Below are 6000 nucleotides of genomic sequence, written 5' to 3'. Positions count from 1 at the left end.
CTGGAAATGGAGCGAGTACAAAGAAGGGTGACAAAGCTAATAAAGGGTCTGGAGGATATTAATTATGAGGAAAGGTTGCGAGCACTGAATTTATTCTCTCTGGAGAAGAGATGCTTGAGAGGGGATATGATTTCAATTTACAAATACCGTACTGGTGACCCCACAATAGGGATAAAAAAATTTTGCGGAAGGGAGTTTAACAAGACACGTGGCCACTCATTAAAATTAGAAGAAAAGAGGTTTAACCTTAAACTACGTAGAGGGTTCTTTACTGTAAGAGCGGCAAGGATGTGGAATTCCCTTCCACAGGCAGTGGTCTCAGCGGGGGGGCATCAATAGTCTCAAGAAACTATTAGATAAGCACCTGAATGACCACAACATACAGGGATCTACAAGGTAATACTGACATATAACCACACACATAGGTTGGACTTGTGTCTTTTTTCAACCTCACCTACTATGTAACTATATGATGGTCATTATAACCTCTTCCACTCCTGGCTCCTCCCACTTTTAAAATAACCCTTCTACCAAACCCGAATCCACAGTCATATGACTTTTGGGTTCTAATCCTTTACTCTTCTTCTATTTTCTTCCAGCAGGGTCCTTCTTTATGTGTCCACGTCACTGCCTGGGTGATGTGGACATTTCCTATTGGCTGTCCATTGGCATGATACTCTCAGGATCCAAAAGAAGAGTGATGTCATTGCAAGGGGATAGGACAGTGAGGGATAACCTGCACATCTGGATCATGTGGCAGTAAGGGACCTGGATAATGGACTTATGTAAATACTGTATACTTTGCTTTACCAGGTAAGTTATACAAATCCCTTAGATGATGGGTTAGAGGGGGTTGGAGGAAGGCGAGGAAAAATTTCAGGTTATGTCTGGAGTTGGGCTTTAAAGCTGAAATCCATGTATGGCAATATTTACATTGTTCCATGTTGGACCAATGTAAGTATACATACTCCATACCCGTGGGAGCACCATGGAGGCATAAAATCACTGTAGTAGTCAGTGCTTTTCATGCGTTTTATAAATGTGCGCAAAAAAAAAAGCATTTACAAAATGCTCAGGTATGAATGGGGCCTAAAAAGTTAAAAATTTCCTATCCCTCACTCCCACCCCCTCTAACCAGTCATGTAAAGGATTGTTTCTGGCTTACCTGGTAAAATCCACTGTCCAGATCCAGATGAGTTTAGGCGGAATTGGTAGGTCTCTCCTCTCCTCTTACTGTGACACACACAAAGTATTGGTGATAATATGGATGCTAACATCAAAAAAATGTATGGTATGATTTTTTTATTATGTTCCTTTTTTGTACAATGCTCTAATAAAGTTTGTGGTTTCCTGCTAAGCGAAAGGACAAAACACAAGGTCCTTCTATAGGTACCTACATCACTGCCTGCCTGATGTGGACACTTCCTATTGGCAGTCCAGCAGCAGATTCTCTCAAAATCCAGAAAAGTAGTGATCTTGTGGACAGTGAGGGATAACCTGGATCTGGATGGTGGATTTTACCAGGTAGGCCAGAAAAAAAAAAAAAAAAAAAAACAGTACCTGACTGGTTAGAGGGGGGTGGGAGTGAGACATAGGAGAATTACGATTTTTGCCTGAAATTGGGCTTTAGGCCCCATCCATACCTGAGCATTTTGTAAACGTGTGCAAAATACATGCTTTTTTTTTGCGCGCAAAAAAAGTACATGAGCTACTTTACCGCATTTGTCCTGCACAGGGCAGCCCACTGAAATCAATGGGCTGCCTCATACGTATGGTGCAAAAGTGGGCAAGAATGTGCAAAAATGAAAAATGTGCAAGCTTTTACAAATCGCATAATATGATTGCTACCTTATAATTGATTCTGGAAAAGCACATCTGATCGCTCAGGTGCAAATGTTTGCTACACGAGAGCAAGCTTTGATCTAGTATAGCCTGGAGTGCACTACAAGGTTGGACTTGGCATGTATCAGAGTGCCAGCTTGTAGTTCCATATGGGAACTAGTACCCTCCGGTGACAACACTGTGTATCTTTGTGGACAGGTGTCACCCAGTGACAGGATGAGGAGGTATAGCCTTGTTCATGCACTTTTCAGAGGAGGGTTTGGTGAATTTTTTTTGTTTTATTGAGAAACTTTATTTTCTAATTTTGGATGGAGTAGCAGAGGGTTAGGAAAAAAGTTCTTACACTCCCTGTACTGCAGCCACCAAAACAGAAATAGAGGAAAATGTTACTAAAAAAGAAAAGTGACAACAGAGTTATATCTTCAGATCTCTCTTCCTGTTATGTCTTTGGGAGAGTAAATGAATGGAAATCCCCCCAATGGGATCCCAGACATCAGTAGAGCCAACTCTCCCTCCTCTCCTCTGTCTGTCTGTGTCTCTCACGGTCTCTCTTTCTGTCTGTCTCTCTCTGTGTCGTTCTCTCTCTCTCTCTCACACACAGGGACTATTACATCACTGACAGCATTGATGTCATAATCTCTGTCGGAGCCTCATTTTACATCATAGTCCCCATCGGAGCCTCGCTTTACATCACAGTCCCCATATGAGCCTCTCTTTACATCATAGTCCCCATTGGTTCCTCTGTTTACATCATAGTCCCCATCAGAGCCTCACTTTACGTCAGTGGAACTATCTATCTATCTACAGTATCTTCCAAAAGTGAATACACCCCTCACATTTTTGTAAATATTTTATTATATATTTTCATGTGACAACACTGAAGAAATGACACTTTGCTACAATGTAAAGTAGTGAGTGTACAGCTTGTATGAGTGTAAATTTTCTGTCCCCTCAAAATAACTCAACACACAGCCATTAATGTCCAAACCGCTGGCAACAAAAGTGAGTACACCCCTAAGTGAAAATGTCCAAATTGGGCCCAAAGTGTCAATATTTTGTGTGGCCACCATTATTTTCCAACACTGCCCTAACCCTCTTGGGCATGGAGTTCACCAGAGCTTTACAGGTTGCCACTGGAGTTCTCTTCCACTCCTCCATGACGACATCACAGAGCTGGTGGATGTTAGAGACCTTGTGCTCCTCCACCTTCCGTTTGAGGATGCCCCACAGATGCTCAATAGTGTTTAGGTCTGGAGACATGCTTGGCCAGTCCATCAACTTTATCAAGGACAAAGGAATATTTGCGCTAACCACAAAAAATGCACAACAACCAAATTAATGTGAGTGCATGCGTAGTGTGACTGAATGCTGCAACGCTATAAGTTTAAATACTGAAAACTTAAATCAAAATGGAAAAGGGAAAACAAGTGCGCAAATCCAATCAAAAAATGACTATATGTGAATATATAAAAAAGCGCAAGCAAAATATAAAAACCTCAGCATTGCATATGTAAATACATCAAAAATGATATATGTCAAACGCGTGATTCAAAAAAAATAAAAAAAATATATAATAAAGTGTTTAAACCCAAGAAAAGTCCATGTAACATCTGAGAGAACAAAGTGAGCAGAGGGAAGTCCTTATATAGTTCTCTAAGGAACGGGGCATCTACTCTTCAATGCAACAGTCTAAGATGAGATGTAAGGTGTGATAATACAAACTGCTTACCAGATATGTTGGATCTCAAGTGATAGAGATCAGAAACACCTGTGCATTAGCCTGCCGGCAGATTAGCTTGTGATAGTCTCATGACAAGGAGATGTCCGCCTGCTGCAAAGGAACCATTGAAGGGAAATCTCACTCCTTGGATCGCTCTTTACATACAAGCAAGGATCTGGAGAATCTCATAGGATAGGAACATAAGAGGGCTTCATGGTGTAATATGTTCCAACAAAATCTGTTTTTCTTTGTTCTCCCTGTGTATAAACCACCTTTACCTTCAGCTTTTTTAGCAAGGCCGTGGTCCTCTTGGAGGTGTGTTTGGGGTCATTATGTTGGAATACTGCCCTGGGCTCCATTCTCCGAAGGAAGGGTTTCATGCTCTGTTTCAGTATGTCACAGTACATGCTGACATTCATGGTTCCATCAAGGAACTGTAGCTCCCCAGTGCTGGCAGCACTCATGCAATCCCAGACCATGACACTCCCACCACCATGCTTGACTGTAGGCAAGACACACTTGTCTTTGTACTCCTCACCTGGTTGCTGCCACACATGCTTGACACCATCTGAACCAAATAAGTTTATCTTGGTCTCATCAGACCACAGGACATGGTTCCAGTAATCAATGTCCTTAATCTGCTTGTCTTCAGCAAACTGTTTGCAGACTTTCTTGTGCATCATCTTAAGAAGAGTCTTCCTTCTGGGACGACAGCCATGCAGACCAATTTGATGCAGTGTGCGGCGTATGGTCTGAGCACTGACAGGCTGACCCCTCACCCCTTCAACCTCTGCAGCAATGCTGTCAGCACTCATACAGCTACTGTATTTCCCAAAGACAACCTCTGGATATGACGCTGAGCACGTGCACTCAACTTCTTTGGTTGACCATGGCGAGGGCTGTTCTGAGTGGAACCTGTCCTGCTAAACCGCTGTATGGTCTTGGCCACTGTTCTGCAGCTCAGCTTCAGGGTCTTGGCAGTCTTCTTATAGCCTAGGCCATCTTTATGTAGAACAACAATTTTTTTTTTTTTTTTCAGATCCTCAGAGTTCTTTGCCATGAGGTGCCATGTTCAACTTCCAGTGACCAGTATGAGAGAGTAAGAGCGATAACACCGAATTTAACACACCTGCTCCCCATTCACACTTGAGACCTTGTAACACTAATGAGTCACATGACACCGGGGAGGGAAAATGGCTAATTGGGCCCAATTTGGACATTTTTACTTAGGGCTGCACTCACTTTTGTTGCCATCGGTTTAGACATTAATGGCTGTGTATTGAGTTATTTTGAGGGGACAGCAAATTTACACTGTTACACAAGCTGTACCCTTGCTACTTTACATTGTAGCAAAGTGTCATTTCTTCAGTGTTGTCACATGAAAAGATATAATAAAATATTTACAAAAAATTCAGGGGTGTACTCACTTTTGTGAGATACTGTATGTATATATCTGCAAGCATTGACCTTCCTCTGAAAATGCTAAAATACTAGTTGCCTTACTGTCTCTGGCTTCAATATTTTCTGAACCACTGCCCTGCCGGAGGAATGCAGATTTTAGCATTTTTAGATCAGCATTTCACTTTTCTACAGTGCATGTTCCTTTAAATTATTGTACCAATCGGCACCTCCCCGGTGCAATCTGATTTGTCGTATTAGAGTTATATCATTTGTCAGAATGCTGTACTTTGTCCCGCGCAGGCGCACTGCGTTGGTTGGAGTATTTGATGTGTTTCTGTTAGTCTATGCTGCGCAGGCGCGAAGATCTGATGAGGTTAATGTTTATCTGTCATGCGCATGGGCAGTGCAGCCAACTTGTCAAAAACTCCTGCTGAAAATGACGTGGTTGGAGTTTTTGACAGGTTGAAGAATTTGACAGAATGCTGGGAAGCATGCTGAGCGCCGACTGAAAGCTTTTGCACAGATTTTTTAAATTTAAATAGCTTCTAGTAGCTTGTGCCATGGCAGTTATGACCATGTGACCTCCTGAACCAATTACATTGAAAGATTTAAAAACTGCCTGTTGCTATCGGCTTAAACTATGTTTTATAAATGTCACACTCCCATTGGTGGGCGAGGCAAATTAATTGCTTGTCCATTTTTTATTCTATATATTGATGGACTTTTTAACACCTACATGATTGGATCCATGCCTCCATGTTTGTAATCTGTACTACTGTTGAGTAGCGGGTGTTGTTGGTGATTTTATATAGTGTATGGTTTTTAACAATAACTGTAATAAAGATCATTTTATTTTTACACATACTGCCTCATGTTGTGCCCACAAAACACGCTATTTTTTGAGAAAGTCTAGTTTACTTTCTCAATCCTTTTATTTTTATCCTTTAAGGATTATTACGCTGCAATATATATTTTATATTTGTGGCTTTAATATGGCATAATCAGCTGATAGCTGGTCTCAGCCCCTATGTCTCCCA

Source organism: Aquarana catesbeiana, linkage group LG11, assembly GCF_042186555.1.
Source record: "Aquarana catesbeiana isolate 2022-GZ linkage group LG11, ASM4218655v1, whole genome shotgun sequence".
Taxonomy (NCBI): Eukaryota; Metazoa; Chordata; class Amphibia; order Anura; family Ranidae; genus Aquarana; species Aquarana catesbeiana.
Note: the sequence above shows the minus strand (reverse complement) of the source record.